This window comes from Corvus brachyrhynchos, unplaced genomic scaffold, assembly GCF_000691975.1.
Source record: "Corvus brachyrhynchos isolate BGI_N302 unplaced genomic scaffold, ASM69197v1 scaffold227, whole genome shotgun sequence".
Lineage (NCBI taxonomy): Eukaryota > Metazoa > Chordata > Aves > Passeriformes > Corvidae > Corvus > Corvus brachyrhynchos.
The window spans coordinates 1,025,024-1,037,174 of NW_008239290.1; the positions used below are offsets into that span (position 1 = coordinate 1,025,024).

The window sequence follows — 12,151 nt, forward strand, 5'->3', positions numbered from 1 at the left end:
ACCGTACATCTTCCCATCTCACACACAGAGTGAAAGACAAGCTGTCCTGAAAGGTGGGTACAGAGAACCCCCTTACATTCCCAGGACTCCAGCAATTCAGATGTTTGTCTGTCTGTCAATTTCCCAGCTCGTTTTATTTTTCAAATCATTGGCTGGTTTCAGTTGGCTAGACTTAACAGGGGTTTAGAAATTTCCCAGTTGTGAAGCTTATACAAGATTTGTGAAAAACAGTATCTGTGTTTGAGGAGACTTAAAGAGCTCAGCATGAGAAAATAATTTTTAAAAACCAGTATGAACTAAAGGGTTATCTGTTGTCTCTGACCAATCAGCACAAGTGGGCCGTGAACACAAGATGTTGAAAATCAGCTTGGCGTAATTCTCTCTCTTGTGTAGGCAGTAACATTCCAGGGAGATGAGGTTACTCTGATAGACTATTTGACACATGGTGGAAAACTGGAAGTTCACGTCAGAAGAGAACTGAGATCATACAGGACATGAGGAAAAACTGAGACAAATATGGTCAAAATGTGTGTATGCAGAACACAAATCCACTTAATTACATCTATCATTCATGGAAAATTTTGGTAAATTATACTCATTAGTTCTAGCTGCTGGAAATAAAAGTGTTGTATTTATTATTTTTGTTTAGGAAAGTGAACTTTAAAACAGTTGAAAGAATTTTTATAGTTAGTTTTATTATAACATACCTACTTACATCATTCAATGTAAGAACAGACATCTGTAGGACAAAAATGGTGGAATTACAGATTTCTTGGCATAGTCAATGATGTTAAAACCTGATCCACACCATAAAAAGGACAGCAATTAGGAAACCTCAACAAACTGGAAAACTTGGATACTCACTGCAAACATCAGAATGAAAACTTTCCTGTGAGTCCTGCAAGTTCTGACATTCATCTAATAGCTATGAAACATGGTTGCTTTGTCATACCAACCCAGGGAGCTGTGACACACAAATACAAGCACAGAAATGAAAAATAGGCAAGTGCATTTGTAATGGCATCCTAAAAAAGTCAACAAAGCTTCAGGTCATCTGTTTTCCATGCTTACAGAATCGTTCATATTGGAAAGGATGGATCCTTTCTTTATGGAAAGGATGACACATGGATGGTTCCTTAAAAGCATGCTGTCCTTTCCATCTCATCTGGTTTGGGACAGAGAAAAGGACGAGTAGGAAGCAGAAGTTGGGGGTTTTTGCAGGGTGACAGGAACTTCTGGTGGGAACTTGAGTGGGTATAGGAATTAAGGAGAATAAAGAGTAAGGAGCCCAGTGATAAAGCAAGCTTAGGAGAATCCAATCCTGGGTGATGAGCTGAGGAAAGCATTGGGATAGGAAACAAGTTAAAATAGGAAGCTCAGAGAATAGTTTAGCTAAACTGCTTCCAGGAAATAGTGTAGTTATTTCTATGGTGATTACTACGAAATAGCAAAATTACTTTGTACCCTTCCTGAATGTAAGCCTTGCATTCCTAGTGTACATAAGAGTCTGAATGGGAAATATGCCATCACCTTTAACATGAAATCTTAATGGACTCCTTCAAAGGTTAATGTAATGTCAAGAAAAAAAGGCAGGACAGAAAATTATCATGTTCTATTTCAGAGTGTACACCTATCCCCAAGACTTTCAAAAACTCGGGAAGGCTACTGTTTTTCTTTATGTTGCCCAAACTATTCAAATTGTCTTGGACCCATCACTGTCTATCACCAGTCTGGCAACAACTTTGAAGACACCTATCTAAAAAGGACATCTTGCAGCAATTAAATGTAGCAGAGTAGAAAGCTCTGATCTAGACAATAAACACCCTTTTCATCATGGTGCCAGGTCTCCCAGCTGGGAGCAAGCCTAACTAAGGCAGGACTGAAATGATGCTGGCAGTCAGCGAGCTGTCTAAGACTTTTGTCAGTGCTGCCAGCATTTGTTCAGTTGAATTGGTGTCATCAATAGAGAGATTTTTTTTTTTTTTCAAAACTTTCCCATGTGTAAACAAGACTTAAGATGCAGAGTGATATGGGAAACATTAATTTCACACTATAGTGACACTATAAGAGAAAATAAAAATGAAAACAATCTAACAGAAATGGTTTCATCTAATTGGACTGTGCAAAAACAATTACAGGAAAATAATTGCCTGATTGTTTAAAAGGATTCCTAATGGGCAGAGTTAAGGTTATCTGAGTGCATTAGCTGTGTCCTTCTGAGGCTTAGATTTCTATTAAGATTTGCCTTGAATTTAAATTTCCAGAATTTATTCTTTCTCTTTCGAGTGAAATTGTAGCATTCCTGTAATGTATTTCACTTTACCTTACTGATACATCCTCTCAGTCTGATTCCATTTTATATAGATTTAATTTAGGAATACACAGAAGAGGGTTTTTTTCCTTCCTATTTGTATTTGAAAGATTTATATATGTGGGTTCCATTAAATACACATTTTCACACGTGTGTTTTTCACACACATCCTGCTGTGGCTCTGTGGATGAATACAACTATGTTTTACAGTTCAGAGATGGCTTAACACCTATTCATTTTAACAGTCTGAACTTCAAGCCTAGTGCTGGAACTGATGTAAAATCCTGGAAATCTAGAATAATGATTTTTCAAGGTTTCTTGCTATAAGATCAGACCATGAAAAAGATATTGTATTTTATATTACATGTGTAACTTTATTTGCTTCAACTGTTGCTCCTTTTTGTTTTGTTTTGCTTTGATATGGGGTTTTTTTTGAGGTTTTGCCTTTTATTTTTGAATTTTTTACTTAAGAAGAGGTAGAAGGGAAATCTCACTGCATATTTAAATCTGATTTTATTTCTACCCTTCTATTACATATCTATTTCTCATTTTACTCTGAAAAATTATTTATATAGAGAAGTTCATTAATAAAAAATTTGCAATAATAAGCTCCTTGCTGAGATTTTTGAACAAAATTTCCTTTTTTTCTTATAGATATCTACTTCTCTAAAATGCAGACTTTGAGTTGTCACTACCTTATAGAGCAGGTGATATCACAAAAAAAGTTTCCACTTACAATTTATGATCAGGTAGTTGTGTTAGGTTACATTACATGTAGAAACAACATCAGGCTTTGAGAGCATGGCAAGAAAAGAGTGCCCTCTTATAGGAAAACATATCTTTACAGATCAGATGTCAGCATCAGTGTGGACAGTGTTTGTATTTCATCATCTAACTTTTCACAACAGATCTAAGAGGAGTCATCCAATAAATTAATATTATAAAATTATCCTTGATCAAATTTCTTTTTCCTTGCTTGTGCGACTAGCATTCCATTTCTAGGAATAGACTGTAGTTACAAAACATGATGCATTTCCATGGTTGTAGAACCTTATTTTCTAGACAGGAAAAAGGATAATTATTCTCTATTCAGCTAATTGATTTTAAATTATCCTTGACTGTTTTTCAAAGATCTCCAAGAGATGCTTCATGACAAGCTATAGAGTAACAGCAATCAATTTAGCAGTAAATAAAAAAACTTTGGTATTCAATTAACATATAAAGCCGCTTAAATGGCATGACAACGTAAAAACATCAAATCTGTTTACCTCTTGTCAAATACTAATTTGCTTCCAATTTAATAATTATTTATTTAGATCTGGAATTTGCAGCTCAGATTTGTACTGATTAAATTGAATGTGAGTATTTACAGACTACATTTATGCAACATATACACACTAAATAGGCACAGTAACAAGTATTTATTAGTAGTGCATTATATGAAAATAATATATGTATGAATGCATGTGATACCTATGCTGTGACAGACTTGGTCATTTGCTTGATGGTTGAATTGAGCAGAATACAAGAAAAAAAAAACTTGTTTGGCTTGAACCTTTACACCCAGAATGTATATGAAGGATTTTCTGAAACTGTAGTGGCATGTTTAGACTATTTTTTTAAATTTTATTTTACTTATTTAGATTTACAGAACTGAACAGGTGACCAGCCTGTGCCCTTACAGTTCTTTAAGTAACAATCTCACCAACAAAACAGCAATATATTTCTCATCCTTTCAATGAAATGTCATTCCTCCAATGTTCCAGGTATCAAATAAAGTTCTAAAATATGCATCATGCACTAGCAGCACAGTTTCTCTTGTATCCGGGGGAAGGGATGAAAGAGGCTTTGCAGTACATTGCAGAAAATCAGTACATTTGGTAGTGGTGTATTCAGAAAGGAAAAGTAAATTGGACAGGCAAAAAGCCTCTTTCAAAAGAAAAGGACCTCAATTCAAGCATTACTGTTGGTTCCAAATACATCTATATATACAAAGAAGCCCATGCTTTTTATCTTTTTAACTTAAAAAAAGTCACAAGTGTGAAAGACTGTTTATATTCTGGGAATGCAAGGCTAGTGACAGTCTTCTGTTACTGGATTGTACAATCTGAGCAATTACTGTGGTTTCTTGGCTTTGTCAAAGAATTTAGAACAGATGGAAGATTCTTTGAAGTCTTAGTATTTCCTCTTTTTACCTGTGTCCTATACATTATGTTAGGACAGGATAAACATGGATATGAACTGGGTATGGTACTTGTTCTGAATGGACTTTCTTGAATAAAAATAGAGTTCCATTTCTCATGTACAGTAAGACATCTTTACAGCACACTGGCTGTGCTATAAATGAAAGTACCAGTCACAGAAACAGCCCAATGCATCCAAAAATACACTAGAAGGGGTTTTGTTCTGAAGAATACATAGGAAAAGTTCTTGACAAAATGTCCAGTTTCTTCTGTATGTGTTTGTACAAAATTAACCTTGTCTCCCTGGACACAGTTATGGTTTGTAGAACAGTTTCATGGCAGTTTGACTGTGGGCACGCATCCTGTTATTCATGCAGCCTAGAGGTTAGCAAGAAAAACAAGAAAAGCAAGAAAAGTTTGCTGTAATTTATTACTTCTAGATTCTAAATATTGATGTTGTAAGAATCACAAAAGGCCTAAAGTAATTAAATTAGCATCCAAGTTCCATGAACCTGAATTCATGGAGTTCAGACACCAGAGAGGAGAGACACAATGTGTTATAGTACCAGTATATGTTACTATATAACATATACTGTAAATGTGTTATAGTTACAGTTTAATTATAATGTGTTATAGTTACAGTTTAATTATGTAGAGAATTTTAATAGAAATGTTAAAATTAGTATGAATGGACAATGGCTGAGAAAACACAGCTGTGGAAACACCAGGAAGATAAAGACAGGAAAAAGCTATATGATGAGCAGGCACAGATGCATGTGGTATTAGCAGATCATTAAAATCCTATCACACATTCAGGCTGGACTTCACACGGCATTCAGGTGGAGACAGGAAAGACAATGATTAAATCCTGGTGCTCACAGAGGTGGGACAAGGTGAAGAGAGTTATTGTGGTTATTTTCTAAAGGAACAAAAAGCCCAATTCAAGGAAAGTGTATGGTTATTAACCTAAGAAGAATCCAAAAACCTCAAGAGGACAACCCACAAACTGATGTCTCATCTCCTATCTTCTCTTAGACAGATCACCTGGATACCAGCATCTTGGTGTTTGTGAACATGTGAGTATGAGAGAGTGATCTGGGAGGACCACAGTGTTTTTCAAGTTTCATTTAATTTTAAAATAAAGTCATCTGTCACTTATACACAGTTTCATGTTGAGATTTCCTGCACTGTTATTGCAACATTGTCTCTTATGATTACTTTTCCTTGGTTTAATCACAGTTTTTATTTCGGTCTAGCTCTCTCAACTTCATGTGCATACCAGCAAACTGCAGCAGAATAAGTCTTCCTGTATAATAGATCATAGCTGCTTCATGGCATCTATAAAATAATTTGGTGCTTTTTTTTTTTTAATAAGAGCCATTTAAAATGTTAATAGATCTGTAAACTACCATCAATTTTTAAAAATAAACATTTTGTTAATTATCCACAGTGGAATACAGTGTCTTTTGCTTTCTCTAATACAAACATCCTTTCTTTGGTATAGAAATGTTTTCTCTGGTAAGAGCAGGAAACTATTTTCAAGAGCAGCAGAGATACCTGAATGTAAATTAGAGCTTGAATCAACAGTGTATGTGTTTATTTTCAGAGTGCAAGTAATTTTAGTGTAGAATGTCTATGTAAAATGAAAAAGCACATTTTGGTTTGTTTGGTTGGGGTTTTTTTAATGTTTCTCACCTATCAGTATACTTACACACTGTACAGTGACAATCAGGAAGGCATGTGTCTCACTCCTGCTGAGTGTATCCCTGCCAGTGAATGTATTAGCCAATGCACATATTGTTTATTATTCTCGTCCTGAAAATTATGTCTGGGAAGATTTTGAGACATTATAAGAGAGACCTTGAGATCTGTCTCAAAATATTTGTAACCTAGCTGCATTTTAATCTGACAAAACTGATGCTCCATATTTAACTCATAACTCTGCAGCTACTTAAGGGAAAGAGATTACAAGTTAGATCTTATTTTCTCTGTTTCTCAACATCAACATCTCCATCTCGATCTTTCCTACCAAACCATCTCTGATGGCTAAGATTCATCAGTTGTCACATCATACCTGTTGAAACATGCAAGTTTCATACAAAAACTCTGCATTTGCTATCTCTTTTTGTGTAAAATGTACTGAAATATAAAACCATACATATTGGTTTGGCCTCGCTAACAATAGTTTTCTTTAAAAATATATTTGTTTTGTAGAAAAACACCACTACAGTGTGATCTTAGTTCTCAACTTGTCCTGATGTTACACAGTAATTCTGAAAACAAGAGGAGATACATGCTATGAGTAGGACTGCAGTGTTGAAAAGACTTAAACCTGTAAACAATTCTCTCTCATGCCTGTAGTGTTTTTCTGCCTCGTGCCTACTTTAGCTGAAACCAAAGCAAGTATTTGTTTTCAAAGCAAAGGAAAAATACCTAGCTATGTTCAGCATTCATTCTGCCATTAAACTACTCAAATAAGGATTAATTCAATACTAATATCTAAGTATTCATTTTTTATATTATTTTGAATAGGCTTTGTTCAATATCCTTGCACTAGACACAGCAGAAAAACAAAAATAATCCTTACATGTAATATATGAAGAAAGAAGTATCATCCAAGAGAGTGAGATAGTATTTTTTCCTTTTCTGTGATGAAAGGATGAGGCAAGAGAAAAATATGAAGAATTATCCTGGGATCATGGGCTGCCTTCCCAAATCAGATGACAAAATTTTCCATGCCAGACATTCTTCTTGTGCAACTAAATAACAAAACAGAAATTCACCAACACACATTAATATATTAGGAAGGAATTCCATAGAAAAACCATAGATATTTACCAAAAAGTATGAAGTGATTGCAGGCAGGGCCATTAAATTTGTTCATAAGCTATTCACTGCTGAATAAAACTTCAACAGATTTGGATTCGTCCCTTTTAATTCACTCTCAAAGTTATTTTCAAACCTTTTTGTTCTCGAAGTCATATTTCAATACCAGATGATAAGGCAGAAAGCTCACTGAATAAGTAACACAAAAATAAACCACATCAGCCTGTATTGGAGGGTGAGACTGAGTTGTGGCACTGAGATATAATGCCTCTGTATATCAATCAAGGCCTTTCTGCATAATGTACTCTATTATTTCAACCATTCGATAAACAAAGAGCTAAATTGCTTCAGGAATAGCTTTGCTTGATGTTCTTTCTGCACTTACCTCTCCGTGGGTAGTCAAAAGATTTTAGGATCTGAAGCTAGTGTTCCTTCCAGCAGAGGCTATGGGACAAAATGAAAAACTCCATCCTCCCTGTTGCCTCTCTGATGCTTCAGTGACAAGGCAATTTATAATCTGGAAGCAGGAAAAGCTAGAGTTCTATTTGATTGAAACAGAAATAAAAACAGAGGCTTTGTATAATATGAATTGGATTCAATTAACAGTTTAATGAACTTTTAGAGAGTGGCTAAAGTGCTTGCAAAAAGCCTCCTTCGGTGTCAGAGAGGAGATGTCTCTCACAGATGTGTACGCTTAAAGGTCTGTCTGGAGAAAACAATCATAAAATTGCAGTAAAGCTATGTGGAAAATCTCCTTTCCTAAGTTTTGTATTTCTCATTCTATAGCTCCTTTTTTTAATCATCCCATCCACAATCCTGATTACCATTTAGGACATTGCTATTTAAAAAGGTCAATTACAACTGAAAAAGAAACCCTGAAAATGCATTACAGTGGTCAGTACTACCCTTTCTTATATGGGAAAAATTAAAGAAACTTGACCTGTTTGGCCCACCAGAATAAGGAGTGAGGGGAAATATGATTTCTGTCTATGAATATGCAATGGCAGTAAACATCAAACAAAGCTGAAGACTGTTATTCTCAACCAAAAAAAAAAAAAAGAACACAAACTGACCATTAATAAATATAGGTTAGATAGAAGTTTCCCAAACACTAGGGCAATCAGCCTTCTCATTGGCAAAGTGGTAAAATATATGCCTTTGAAAATGGAATTTTGTGAGTTTCGGAAGACCTACTGTCTCTAAGAGTGGGTGAAGCCTCTGAAGAGGCTTTTCCTGGTACTTGTCCGGTGGAGTGGAATCCACAGGAACACATGCATTGAATAGAGAAAGGCATAGTCTAGTCTTTAGGAAATGCTGAGGAATGATGGCCACTTATCCCAGAGAGAGCTGGAAGCCAGTGCTCTGGAAAAAAAGGAAGACCTACAGAAAACAAAATCCTCAGTGTTTTCCTTGCAATTTGGTGCTTTTTTTCAACACATTGCCTGCTACATCACTTAACCTTCCACACACTTTGCAAAGGGTGACATGTAATAGAACAAGGCCAACACAGAGGTGCTGTAATTCTCTGTGTTGTAGCATCTGCATCCTTTTAGATTCTAACCATTACTTTTAAAATTCAAATCCTACCAATAAAATCTTCATATAGTGTCTATACGGCATTGTCACACTTGTTTCAGAAAATGGCTCACGTGTTTCAGTACAGACAGGATCTATATAAAAATAAAACCCCTGAAAACAGGAGGTTTGTGTCATCTTACATAAAACTGCTCTCCTTGAGAAAGCAAGAGTTTCACCTCTTACGTCATTTGGAAAAGCTCTTCAGTTTGTGCAGAAGGAAGAGTGGCTTCTCTTCAGTTACAGGAAGATTTAACAAAATTATATTAACCATTATGAAAAGATCAAGATGTATCAATGTCAAAATAATGTGTTCTTTAAAACACCATTTAGAATATACTCGTTTTTTCTTCAATCAACATTTTGAAATAGGATCTCATAAACATCCTGATTGCAGCAGGATTTTTTCTGTACCTCAGAGTCCCCTAAAATAAGGCATATGACTTTTTATTTACATTCAGTTCAAAGCTAAAGTCAAAAAAGTTCATTTTGATGAAGAAAGCAAATTATTTTTGTTCTGATGTTTTAAAAATGAAGAATTTAATTTTTTGCTTGTTTGAATCTGTTAAAATAATATCTCTTATGTTTATGACACAAACTGTTCACTCATTTGAGCTCCTAAATACTTGTGGCTTTTCTGAAATTCATTTGATTTAATATTCACTTAGCTCTAATTTTTACAAGTAAAAGATACTGTCAAGAGAAAACTCTCCATCAAACACATCATCTTTTCTTACTACCCCAAAATGGGTTGTAATCTCCTTGAAAACAGTTGGTATTCAGATTTATTTGATGAATAGTTCTTCTCAGGAATTCAATTTGCTAACTTATAACCTTAGTCTTGATGGGGACTGCATAATCAAAGTTGCTCATTTTGCAGCCACTACAGCATGAGCTTTTTCACAGCTTGGCTGGAGTAGAAAGCTTTTTATAATAAGGCTTTGGTAGACAGCAGTGTACCGGATATTAGACTTGTCCCAGAGGGTCCATTCTCCTATAGCTCTGCATGCATAATGGCGGAAGAAGGATATAGCCCCTTGATCTTTAGCACAGAAAAAATAAGAAATCAATTATGTCTGACTTTTTAGCAATGTTCTGCTATTAATTACATTTAATGGTTACAAAACTCACATGTAGGCATCCTTATGAAGAAATAAAGAAGCCATGGGCCAAGGAGCCAACACATGACTAAATAGGGCACCAGGTTTTGAATTAATACATGTACAGCTGCTAGAGCTGTCTTGCATACACAAAATGTTCAGCTCAACCCTACTCAATGTCTGAGGAAACCTACCCCTGTTCTAATTTTTCTTTTCTTTTTAGGTTGTGAACAACTAGTGAGCAATCTGAGAAGTGTCTTAGAAAGTAAATTTGATTAATACACTTACTGCTTAGAATATCTACCTTTTAAAACACTAAATATTGGCTCCAGCAAATAAAAGTCTAGCAGCATTTAATTTCTGGAAATGCTGATTTTTTTTAAAGCCATACTTTTGTCTAGGTGCATATGAAGTACATCTGTTTGTTTGCTTCATGTTCATTTCCTGATAAATTGATAAATAAGTGTTTAAAAATGGAAGTCCCAAAATGCATTTTGTTTTTAGCACAAGGCATTAAACTACTTGAGCTTTCAAATACCTTGTGGTTTTCCTTAAAACCATTTAAGTGTTCATCAAAAATTATGCATACACATAATAGCATTCAAATTATTTATTACAAATTTTTTAATTACTGTAATTGTTACTCTATTTTGGTGCCTAGCAGTATCAGTGAGTAGGACTAAACCAATAATTTTCATGTAATAATTTATTTGCTGAAATATGTGAAGTTAAAAACTCAGACATTAACTATGAAGTTAAATATGCTTGAACAGGGTGGGGGGAATTGAAAATATCAACAATATATTTTTCTATTTCCTAACATTTTTATTTTTCAGGATAATTTCACAAGGGGACGTAGACATCATTTGCAACAGAAGGAGAAGGCTGATTTTCAATGTAACTTTTCATTTCCTTTGCTTTGGATACAAATCTCATTAAACAAAATATTCCTTGTTAAGCTGCACTTTTTAATGGACAAAAATCCTTAAATTATTAAGTATTGTTAGGGAATCAGAAAAAAACCAACCCATAGTAAATGTATTGAGCACTTCTTCCTTTTTTTACTATCTTTAAGTGAACAGCAACCAGACACAACAGACCATTCTGTTCTTTGCTCACTTAATGCCATTTGATTTTATGATTGAGGTTCTCTTGGATTGGATGAGGATATTGATACAGGATCTCCTACCTTTCAATCCAAAAATAATTCTATAGCTCTGGTTCCAGCACCTCCTCTGAGTGAACTTGTGAAGGACATTTCTAGTGCAGGCAGTGAGCAGTGCCTGATGAATTACAGCACCTGCGCTAACCTTATCACCAAATTTAACTGATCTTAGAGCTGCTTTAATTACAGGGACTGAGAACTGGGAGGACCTCCTGGGCCATTGAGAATAGTCTCCTGGCATCACAAGCAACCACCTCATATAATATCCTTGCTAAATTGATTGTACTCTTCTTACTTAATCTGTTTCACACACAGTACAACAGGATTACAAAGAGACTCAAATGAGAAGTGTCTGATGGGCCAGGCTGAGATCACGTGTCTCTGCATAATGTCAGATGGATTTTGGTAACTTAAAGGACAATATTTCCTTTTAGTGAATCCTTAGTGACACTGATTCACTACAAACCAGCATATATCTAACCAACATATAGCAAATAAACAACCTATTTCAAAAAAAATAGAGAAGGTGTAATTTTCATCAAACCATAGGAAAAAAAAATCACCATTTTGTGTTTCTCCTTCTTGGATTTTAGATTGTTGCCTCATAATGACTGCTTTTCTCTTCCATGACCAGTGCCTCTTACATCATCTTCAGATGCTGATTGTGAACCAGAAGAGCATGACTGAACACTGCGCTCTGATGGGAAGTAATTACAGTTTTTGTCTGCCACTACAGTGCTCTTAGCTAAATGGTGTGGCTCCTGCATTCCAGATGCATTTAACCTAGGCCATTCCTCATTTAAGCCTTGGGATACTACAGACAGTCCAGTCTAACAATTACAGCTGCACTCTAAAATCTACTGTTGCATACACCAGACCTGGCAGACAAACATCCTTCAGCTTGGAGAGGTAGCCAGGGCACCCACAGCTTTCATGGCCCACCTTGGAGACATTCCCTTCACGACCAAAATGTTAAAAATCTTCAAATTCA

General features: G+C 35.3%; 1 long non-coding RNA gene across 1 annotated transcript; it reads right to left on the reverse strand.

The window, feature by feature from the left end:
• Nucleotides 1-697: 697 nt before the first annotated feature.
• On the reverse strand, nucleotides 698-7,841 carry LOC108448217. Its single transcript, XR_001864031.1, has 3 exons — nucleotides 7,706-7,841; nucleotides 7,082-7,253; nucleotides 698-4,872 (listed from the first exon to the last, which is right to left on the reverse strand). It is a non-coding gene; the product is annotated as an uncharacterized LOC108448217 (long non-coding RNA).
• Nucleotides 7,842-12,151: the final 4,310 nt, after the last annotated feature.